Below are 11,512 nucleotides of genomic sequence, written 5' to 3'. Positions count from 1 at the left end.
TTTTGTTGGATCCGAGAACAAGTACTTAGCCTCTGTTTGATAGTGATTAAAATCAAAATTTTAGTAAATCACCGCAATATATAAAAGAGCAAACTTTGGCAACTGTTCATGACGCATCATGCTGATGTCAAATTTTTTTAATTTTAATTTGTTTTCCTTTTTCTTTTTCTTCTTTCCATGTTAGACCCATGCCTCGTTATCAGGCCCATACCTGAATCTCTTTTTCATACTTCAGCAGTCAACATCCACTCGAAACCCTCCAAGAACAATAGTCCGTCCATGTCTTAATCTTGATAAGGGTTCATTTCTTTGTTCATATTACATGCTCTTCTTGATCATTCAACCTAGGTTTTCATTTTCTTCTAGAGAATTGGTAAATTTCTGAGTATTTTCCCTGCTGTTTTTGAGATTTGGCATTTTTCCCATTCATTATACTTAGGGCCCGTTTGGTCGGGATTTTGAGAATTGATTTTTTGACCGTTAAAAGAAAAATGGGGTCCATATGTGAGATAAGAAGTCAAAAACTACGGCTTGAATAGTAAAATAACGGTCAAAAAATTAATTTTTTGGGGCAAAAAATCCCTACCAAACATGGCTTTATTTTCTTCTGTACATTATGCAGTATGAATAGAAGATGGGCAACCCTGACTAATCTTGATTCAATTGGAGTTCCAAGTTCAAGCAGGCTTGAGGTTCTTCTAATTATTTTCTTTTGTTTAATCTTTTTTGAGACATTAAAATTCTTACAGGAAAATTAACTTTTGTATCAGGCAAAATACAAGGCAATTTTGGTTTCTTGGTTTCTTGGAATGGGATCCCTTGTCTCGTGGAACTGGATATTAACAATAGGATGTTACTACTATAATTTGTTCCTAGTAAGCGCTTATATCCATTGTTTTACTGCTCAGAATGATGAAGTACTAATAGAACCCAACAAAAAATAATAATAATAATAATAATAATAATAATAATAATAATAATAAATAAATAAATAAAATTATTATTTCTTAAATTAATTTACATTTTTCTCATATCAATTTTATATTCTCTCTGTATAAGAACTAAATGTAGTGTTTCATTGATTTGAGACGAGTTCGTTCAAGGTAAAAGGCACTTGTAACTAGTGGTGGATCCAGCTCTTGGCGAGCACCCGCAGCTGGGTGTGCTAGATCCGCCAGAATGTCCAGTTGCCACCAGGAGCAGGCGCAGCAGTTGCAGAGAACCAGAGACGGAATTGGAAGGGAAAAAGACGAGTTCCAAATTTTATTTTACTTTTTCTTTGGGCTGATGATAGAATAGGCCTCATTTTGTTTAAAAGATTAGGCCCAATGAGGAAATCAATGAATCAATCCAGTATCTAACCCAAATCAACAACATATGGAAATGGTCCAAACTCCAAATCCAATAATCCAATCGAAGTCATAATTTGAAACCGCCAAAGACACAAAGTGCAAAGTTCAAACCCTTCCATTTCCATTTGAAGCAGTTGTAGCTGCGCCTGCGATTTGCGATGTGTATATTCGTGGACCATGTCACCATGTGCGAAGTGCGAAATCAGAAAGTGCGACTTCGAGTCTCCAAGGCCCAAGCAAGCAGCTTGCAATTCAATGGAGAGTCAAATTGTTTTTGTTGTCTGTTGTATTGTTGATTTTTTTTAATTGTGCAACTGCAAACCCATCCATTTCCATGTTTTTGTTGTCTGTTTTATGCGAAGTACGAAATCAGAATCTCTTTTTGTTTTGGGGATTTTGTTTTTGTTGGACTAGTTGGTTTAAGTTTTATTTACAATTTAATTACAGGAAAAAAATTTTGGGGGTAAAGGATTAGGATATTTTTTGGTTGCCTGAGTCAAATTCTTTCTTTAATGTATTCCTTTGCTCTGTTTTGGTGTTCAAATTCGCAATATGGCATCTTGCTCCCCCGAGAACATAATCATATCCAAATGTGTTTAAGAGCTTGAATTGTTGATTTGTTGTCTCACTTGTCTGTTGAGAGTTGAGTTGAGACTCTTGAGTGTTGTTTGATGCGATGATGTTTACTGGATAAGGGAAATTAGGACTTATTGCTGAGAGTCTAAGAATTATGAATTTTAATCACTTCTAATTGATTTTTTAAGGATTGCCATTTTGTGGTCACGATGAATCGAACAAGTCTCTTAATAGAGAAAATCTAATCGAGTTACTAAACTAGTATACAACTCGTACATTTACATATATTTGAATAATTTTTAATATCATTTAATCAAATTTTAATAAGGACAAGTCTATTACGATTTTGATTGTCGACGGTCAACGGTCAAGCTCCGACCTATCTAAACTTAGATGCTAGATTCGCCCCTACTTGTAACGCCCCAATTTTCGGTAAACGTCGGAACGTTACCAAAAAAAAATTCACTTTTCTTTATTTTAAATGCGGAACTATAAAAAATAAAATTCTTCATTAAACAAATAACTGTAACATTTAAAAATTTAAATTTAAATCATGGAAATCGTATCTAAACATAACATAAACTCCTAACTAATTCAAATAACACGTTCTGAAACAAAATTAAACTAGTTGGTAAATTTAAAGACAGCAAACTTATTTCTTTTTCTTTTCCTTTGATCCACTTTGCAGTCCGCATCACCATTTCGTTACTGTTCCAATCGACCCGAACTAACCTGTAAAATTTGTAAGAGTGAGTATTCAAAACACCCAGCAGGATACGTGCAGTTTTCATATACAGATATATAACAATAAAATCTACATTTCATACCACTCTACTCTTATGGAGTATAGCGATGACCAAGCGACACATCTATCTTAGGTCCTCTTATATCCTGTAGTATTTCATCTCTCTTTATATAGAATCCGAAGGGTCCACTAGCAATACATGCATATTTAATTGCATATAAAAGCATATAGAAATGAAAACAATTTGCACATATGCATCTTACCTCGTTGTTGAAATATAGAAAAAGTATTTGAATGCACGTTCCAAAATTCCTTCCTCTACTCTAGTGAAAGATTATTGATTAACTGTAATAATTGATTCAAGAAACTTTCTGATAAAAAATTTCTTTCTACTTGAAATAGTGTGTACTTTCAACTTGACTTTGCAGGGTTTAAATAGGGCAGAGTCCCTATGAAAGTGAAATTGCAAAAATACGTGCATGCTAGTTGAGGTTTATCAATAATATGTGATAAGCCAAAATCTTTTAGTATAATTACATCAGAACTCTGTTTAGATAAGTCTTAATCATTTAACAAAATAGGAAAATGGAAGATAGTGATAGATGATTGGGTTTTGAATTGTTTTAAATTAATTATTTCTAACCAATAGGTAAGGTAATTATCACATTTACAGCAAAAGGATTAGAATGGCCGTGTCCCATAAGCAAAATGTATGATTTGTTTCGTACTATTTCAACTATAAATTTTGAGATTTCTACTATTCTAATTTAATTGGGTAACAATAAAGTAACTAGGAGTTCTAGTGCATTACAATTGGCCTTTTATCCTAATTGAAAAGTGCAAAGATTTCTACCGTGTCAAAACATCTCTATCTATTCCCAAAATCAAGGTAAATAAATAATATTAAAATAAGGCTACTTGACAATTCTTATCAATTCCCAAAACAAAAGCAATAAATCATATAAAGGTACATTATCTACCACCTACCCTACTCATGTCAAGTGATTACTTATCCTATGAAAACCCCCCCCCCCCCCCCCCAAAAAAAAAAAAAACACCTTGGCTGGACTTCCGAGTTTTAATTAAATTCGAAAATTAATAAATTTTTTTTTTCAACCTCTTCTAATTGAAATATCTTAGAGTTAACTTTTTCGAATTGATTTTTTCTCTAGCCTAGTATACATAATTAATTAGGATCTATCCAACCAGTATAATATTGATATATTTATACTTACTCTATTATAATTTAATTATTTGACCCAAATAAAATATAATTTTAAAACATTTTTCATTTTAGTCCTCAACTTTAAAATGTAAATATATAATATATATAACATAAATATTTTTTTATTCTAAAATTTTCAGGAGGTTACAACACTTCATAAGAAATAAAATGATGTTGTAGTTGCTGGTAATTGTTCAATGGTCTAACAGAAAGAGTTTGAAACTTCTGCGAACAGAATTATTTTAGCTTTGGTGGAACTTTGAAATATCGATTACATAAGAGAGATTGATAATTGAATAACAATTCCTATCACAAGGGAAGAGCAATGAAAAATTTCTCCTTTTACAAGCAAGTTCCAAAGTTGTAACTGTATGCCAATTAATTGGTTTCTGAAGCAATAACTGAAAATAAGTTGCAAATTCCTTTCTAGCCTACTAATATTGTTAATTGCTTAAGGTTCAGTTTATCTACCAGTGATGATGTCATGGATGGGTTATTATTTTTATTTTTTATTTTACCATGTGAATCGATGCCTTGATTTTACTTGTATATTTAGCTTTTCATTTATATTTATTATATGTACATTTCGTGATTTTGGATGAAGCTCAATCAATTAACAGTTTGTTTTTAACTTTTAAGATATTATGTGCCGCCAAGAACTCTGACAATGATGATGGTGAAGGGGATTTGATGTTAGTATGTAGATAAGTGGATAAGGCAATACATGAACTTGAAACGATTAACATTGTTGGGTGTTAATATTTTCTTTTTTAACTTATGCAGGAAAAATGTGTCATCGTTGGTTTTGTTTAATGTGAACGAAATGGTGCAAGAACAAAATATGGATCAGAGGGGGGATATTTTGGAAGTCACACTCAATAAGCAGAATTTCTGAATTTTCCATATCTGAATTTCTTGATTTATATGTAGTATTATGGTCATTATTGTATGCTTATATTGGTGTTATTTTATTTAGATCTTTCTAATTTGTTTATCAGTTTTTGAGAAATGAAATTAAAATTTCCTCGTTTATTGAAAATCGAAATGATTTTAGCTGGTTAATAAATTTAGAGTGAGTTGCATTAGTACTCTATTGCCACTCAGTTCAGCACATTTGTAAGTATTCATGTAAAGTTGACAAAGTTTTGTGCTGACCATGAACTTAGCACAATCCCCCTCATTTATCCATGCTTGTGACTGACTTCTTGTACAATTAAATAATAAACTTAAAGCATCAAATGCAATCACGGTCCAATTAGGTGATAGGATTTATTAGATTAAGATTTAGGTGTAGTAGTTCAAATTAGGGAGTCTTTTCTTTCACCGTATTTGGTTATTTTCCCTTGGCAATTAGATGATGTATTTGGTGTGTCATGCTTTATAGTTTCTGGTCTCTGTAAAAATGTCATTTTTTGGAAACAACAAGTTGGAATTTCGTAGTTAGAACATGAGTTGACTGAATACATCTGGATTCGATCACTTGTGCAAATCACTTCAGGTAGCCTTAAATTAAAGCTAGGCAAATTTAGATTTTGTTTCGATAGAATTTATAGATTCCTTTTTACTTATGAATTTCAAAGACATCTTTGTACATAACTATTCACTATATTCTTATAGACACTTTTATCTTTATTTAAAACTTAGTTACTGCATTTTTTCTTCCTAATTGTATAATCCTTACAATATATAAAAGAACAAAATAGGTTATTATTCATAAATCATCGTCCTAAAGTCATAAATGTGTATATAAATTTTTGCATTATTTTTTCCCCTTGCATCATTTCACTACTAAAAAACAGCTTTTCACCTATGGAAAATTATTAACGGGCAATCCGTTGGTAATTAGAAATGGATTATTCGTAGGTAAAAGTAATTCACTTTCAACTACGATAATCAGCAACGAATTTTTCGTTGGTTAGTATTCTTTTACCAACAGATATTTCATGCCTAATGTAACCGTTTAACATTTGGATCTGTCACGTACCAAATATTACCAACGGAAACAATCCTTTGGTAATTAGAAACAGATTATCCATTGATAAAAGTAATTTACTTTCAACTACGACAATCAGCCACGGATTTTCCATTGATAATGATAATATCTCTTTACCAACGGATATTCTGTGCCTAATATGACCGTTTAACATTTGAATCTTTCACCTACGGATATTCCGTTGGTAATTAAAAATAGATTATCCGTTGGTAAAAGTAATTCAATTATCCCACATCGAAAATTTACAACAAAATCTTTGGAATTGTCCTCTATAAATTTGTGGTCCAATAAGTGGTTAAACAATATTTTGGCTTTTCAATTCAATTGTTTAAAAGTTTTAAAAAAATTATAATTATTAAATAAATAATAATAACAATAATAAAAAATAAGTAAATAATTTTTTTTTTATCATGCCTCACACCTATATGACTATTTCCAACATTTATTTTTACAAATTGAAATGGTATACATTTACCAACGGAAAGTCAATTGGTATTGGTTAAGATTTTTACCAACGAAAATTCCGTTGGTAAAAAATTCACACATTACCAACGAAATTTTCGTTGGTAAAATGTTTACTCTTTACCTACGGCACAATCCATTGGTAATTATCAGTGGTCCTCAAATTAACAACAAATTTGTGATTGCAAATATTCCGTTGGTAAAAAGTAATAGCAACGGATATCAAGATTTTAAGAACGGGAAATCCGTGCCTGAAGCCATATTTTTGAGTAGTGTTTTATCCTTTGTTTTTTCACTCTCTAGCATGTGGTCTTTTTCTTGTCACAGTCTTTCACCACTTTTATACGCAAGTTTCATTTTTTTTTTCCCCTCACAATGAACTTTTCTTACTCATATTTTAAAGACTGGTGAGTTTTTTTTTTCTTTTTGGAAGAATCATAATTTTTATGGTTAGATTTGCACGTTTTTAATTAATATGGAAATTTTTCAATTGTTTTTTAGCTACTCTTTCTGTGAGGTTTGGAGAAAATGTGTTCATTGAAGTCAATTTATAGTCTTATTCAACAACTTGAAACTTGGAAATTTTTGTTTGTTTGGTTTTAATTTGACAATAATATCATTTTGAGGAGTTGCTTGATTATTTTCTTAGGCCTATTTGTGCCCCTTTAATTTCAAAAAGTGTATTATGGAATAGTGATTGATGTTTAAAATGTGTGGTTAAAAAAGAATGAATTTTTTATTAATTTATGTGTAATATTATTTTAATGAAGAATGTGTGGTTGAAAATGAGTACGGTAGAAAAATAATACGGTAGAATGTGGTAGAATGGTTGACGAACAAAGGCTTATTGCGATTTTATTCTCATTTTGAGAATTGTCTAATTTGGACTTTGGTTTTGTTATTTACTTGCCTTACACTTTTTTATCCATTTTTTGCCGTAATTTTTTACTTGACTTGCTTCAGATAATGTACAATTTCCACTATCATGGTTAATAGATGACTGAAACGTAGGTTATTTACTTTTTTATGATTCAATTATGGAAGACAACATAATCAGTCGGTTGTAATGATTATCCTCCAGGACTTTATCTTGATCAACTCAATCATAAGAAGATTTTCCATGAATTCCTTTTTTTCAATAGTTTAGTAGTAGATATGTCTTTCCACAGATTCTCACGTGAGCTAAAATGATAAATTTTCGGCAAAATAGGTTTAGGAGGTTAGTTCTCGATGGCCCTTATCATTTGCTTTTCCTTGAGTCAATTTGAGGTAGCAAAGTTTCACAAGGTTTATGCAGAAGAAATCAATTGCAATGTTTTGGAAAACCTAGACCTTCTTTCTTGTCTTTGACACGTGTATTGTTTCTTGATAGATTGGAGAGTGGTCAATCACTATTGGGTAATTGTGGTAATTCTATGGATATTCCAGGTGGTTCTTTTTTAAAGAAATGCTTTGAAAAACCATCTTTATGCATGAGCTCCCACGCTAAATTTTACCATACCTTGCTTATCGAATGGAGCATTATAGCCTTCCAACTACGTCGTGGAAATTTTTCTATGTATTTTGGTTCTTATTAGTTCTGTTCCTCTGCAACAGTTGACGTATCACTTTACTTCTCATGCATTTTTATGTTCAGATTCTTAGTTTTTTTTCTAATTCAGGTTTCAGGATTGGAATCTGTAAAAAGCTCAAGCGGCAATCTCCTACCGAAGATGGAGCGAAACCAACCAAACTTAGATCAATGTTGAACTGTGTTGTAGACAAATTACACAGAGGGTTGGAGATGCTTCTGAAAGAACTAAAAGTTTTATAGAAGGATTGGAATCGTTCTCACTGAATAGGTTTCGGGCCAAAATGTAGGATCTAGGAAGGAAATTCTAGATCCTTGCAGGCCGTTTCTTCATAAATGGAATAAAATATTTGTATTGGCATATGTCATTGCTCTCTTTTTAACCCTTGTTCTATTATATTCTTGTGATCAATACATGAGGATCGAAATTTGGAGGACATTGCATGTGTTTGCTATTTTTTTTTTTTTTTTTTTTCCCCATGATTAATATAGTTTTCTTGTAACATATTTTTCGAGTAAATTTAACCAATAATCACTGAACTTTACACTTCATTACTACTTGCTCACTCATCTTTCACAGATTACTGAATGCTCACCCATCTTTTCATATAATACTCATTCACCACTCGTCTCTTCAAATAATTGGGCGACTTTTACGGCAAATTTTCGACAACTTCCGACCACAAAGAATATCGAATTTTGATACCGTTGGAAAGCCCACGATATCTTCTTTAATTACCACCCAAAATCTCATTATAACTCCAAGGAATTCGATCGAAAAATTGCCTTAAAAGTTGCCCAAAAATTCTGAAAATCTGCCCAAATTTTTTGGGCGACTTTTAAGGCAATTTTTCGGCAACTTTCGACCATCAAAACTATCAAATTTTGATACATTGGAAAGCCCACAACGTCCTCTTCAATTATCATCCAAAATTTCCCCATAACTCCAAAGGATTCGGTCGGAATAAACCCACAAAATCAGCATCTTGAAAAGACGAAAATCTGGACAAAGTTCAGGATGCTGACTTTGTGAGTTTATTCCGACCGAATCCTTTGGAGTTATGGGGAAATTTTGGATGGTAATTGAAGAGGACGTTGTGAGCTTTCCAATGGTATCAAAATTCGATAGTTTTGATGGTCGAAAGTTGTCGAAAAATTGCCTTAAAAGTTGCCCAAAAAATCTGAAAATCTGGGCAGATTTTCAGAATTTTTGGACGACTTTTAAGGCAATTTTCCGATCGAATCCCTTGGAATTATAATGAGATTTTGGGTGGTAATTGAAGAGGACATCGTGGACTTTCCAACGGTATCAAAATTCGACATTCTTTGTGGTCGGAAGTTGTCGAAAAGTTGTCGCAAAAGTCACCCAATTATTTGAAAAGACGAGTGATGAATGAGAAATTATATGAAAAGATGAGTGAGCATTCAGTAATTTGTGAAAGATGAGTGAGCAAGTAGTAATGAAGTGTAAAGTTCAGTGATTATTGGTTAAATTTACTCCATATTTTTCTATATATATGCATATAGTTTCGATCTTTAATCTCTGAGATGATTTTGAATTTTTTAGTATAAAGTTGATAAATTTCTAATTATTTGAAACTATTTTAGATGCAACCATTACAGAACAAGATGATGCAAGATTCGAGCTCATTTTCTGTAATCAGTTCTATAATTGTCGCCGTCGTCACAATGAAGCCATGGCATTTCTCCAAAGACCTTCACTGCCTTCTATTTCTTCAAGTCCAATAAAATTTTCTAGTGCTTTTGTTTAATTTAGGGGTTTGTTCTGTTTATTTGATTTATTCGAACTGCTATGTGATCCTTTCAACATGCCAAAACCCTTATGTCCATTCCATTTCTTTTTATCTGATTTCTGTTGCTTTGAATCTATATCAACAGAGTTTGCTGTGAAACATTTTTGATCGACATGAATTTGTGTGGTGTGATGTAAAACTGTATCATTGTTCACATCTCCGTTCTTTGCTCATTTCTATTTGAAGTATGTTCTTGAAGTTTTGTTAATGTGGTTGGACACGCTAATTTATTTTGCAGTTTATATGTTCTTTTTGTGACACGGAGTAGCTTCTATGTTCTCTCGACTCGAGTTATAAGCCTTTATGTTCTGTTTTTATCAATACTTGATTTGCTTGGCCTGCACTCTCTGAATCTATTTGTCCTGTTATGAGATCATCAAATTCTTTGAGATCCTTTTCCAATGGATCACCATCTTCTTCTCAAGTTAAAATCCCTACAATATATAAAAGGGCAAAGTTCATTCCTATTCATGAGGCATCATCATGATGTAATGCTGACATCATATTTTAACCAAATTTCTCTTTTTAAGACCAAAAGAAGGCATATTTGAAGCCATTTCTTAAGATTAAGCACCACATCATTGCGTATTTTAATCCATTTAATTGTCTTCTGTTAGTTTTTTCTCCATTACTCCACGCAACGATAGTTATTCTTTACTCTAGACCCATGCCTCTTTACTTTATTGGCGCTTAGTTCCAATTTCTCACACTCGAATTTATTCATTTATATTTCTCTCTATCAAAGTTTAGATCTATTTTTTAGAAGAGAGAGTTGGAACTTTCTGTTTTCTTGAAAATCGAAGTGATTTTAGCTGGTGAGTTTTTAGTATTTTGTTATTTATATTTTTCATGTCAAAATAATTTTTTAATTTTCTTTGAAGTGTGCTCGCACAAAATTTTCAAGATTCTTTTTCATTTTCAATGTGGTTTGTTTTTTCTTTTTCTTTTTCGGTTTTACAATCTAGGTTTTTGTTCTTATGCCTTGAATTGAATCTCAATTGATGGTTTTATTTTCATTTAGTCTTCTTTAGTCGTAGATCTTAGGGATTTTTTTTACGATTTGTACATTTGCTTTCTTTAATGTCCATGATTTGATCTTCTCATCTTTTTCGATTTTACAATTTGGGTTTTTGTTCTTGTGTCTTGAATTGAATATTGATTGATTGTTTGATTTTAATTTAGTTTTTTTTCCCCAACAACCTTTGGGTTTTTTTTTTTTTAATCATTGGTATATTTGATTTCTTTAATATATCCGTGATTTCACCTTCTCAATTTCATTTATTTATTTTTAATTTGTGATTGTGAAATAATTTGAGACTTTTAAAAAATTTTATTCGTGATCGAAAAATAATTCACGGCCAATTAATTCAATAATCTGTGATCAAATTATATAGAAATGTGATTTTAAGATATTTAATTAATAAAATATATTTTTAATTAATTATTTCATAAATAAGTTTTAATAATATCTGGTTTTTAAAGTTTTAAAACTTGTTTCTTAGTTTTGAAATGTGTTATAATTAACCTCTTAGATATGAAACTTTCCCTTTTTCAATTTTATCCACCAGTCTTATTGGCTGAGCCTTATCGCTAGGTTTATTTACCTCTTTCTTCGAATTTTACAGTCTTATTAGTTGAGCAAATTATATGAGGTTTATTATTTCTTAAAGGCCAAACAACAAAATACCCCTTACCAATTGACAAAATTGTTGAAAACCCCCTATCTTTTGGAAATATCACAAAACATCCTAGTTTGAAACATCTAGTAGGGAATC

General features: G+C 31.5%; 1 long non-coding RNA gene across 1 annotated transcript; it reads left to right on the top strand.

Moving 5' to 3' along the window:
• Positions 1–4,232: 4,232 nt before the first annotated feature.
• LOC111367766 lies at positions 4,233–8,362 on the top strand. Its single transcript, XR_002697881.1, has 2 exons — positions 4,233–5,396; positions 8,015–8,362. It is a non-coding gene; the product is annotated as an uncharacterized LOC111367766 (long non-coding RNA).
• The last annotated feature ends 3,150 nt before the right edge of the window (positions 8,363–11,512 follow it).

Source organism: Olea europaea, chromosome 18 (genome assembly GCF_002742605.1).
Source record: "Olea europaea var. sylvestris chromosome 18, O_europaea_v1, whole genome shotgun sequence".
Classification (NCBI taxonomy): Eukaryota; Viridiplantae; Streptophyta; class Magnoliopsida; order Lamiales; family Oleaceae; genus Olea; species Olea europaea.
Note: the sequence above shows the minus strand (reverse complement) of the source record. Positions and strands in the feature narration are given on the sequence as shown.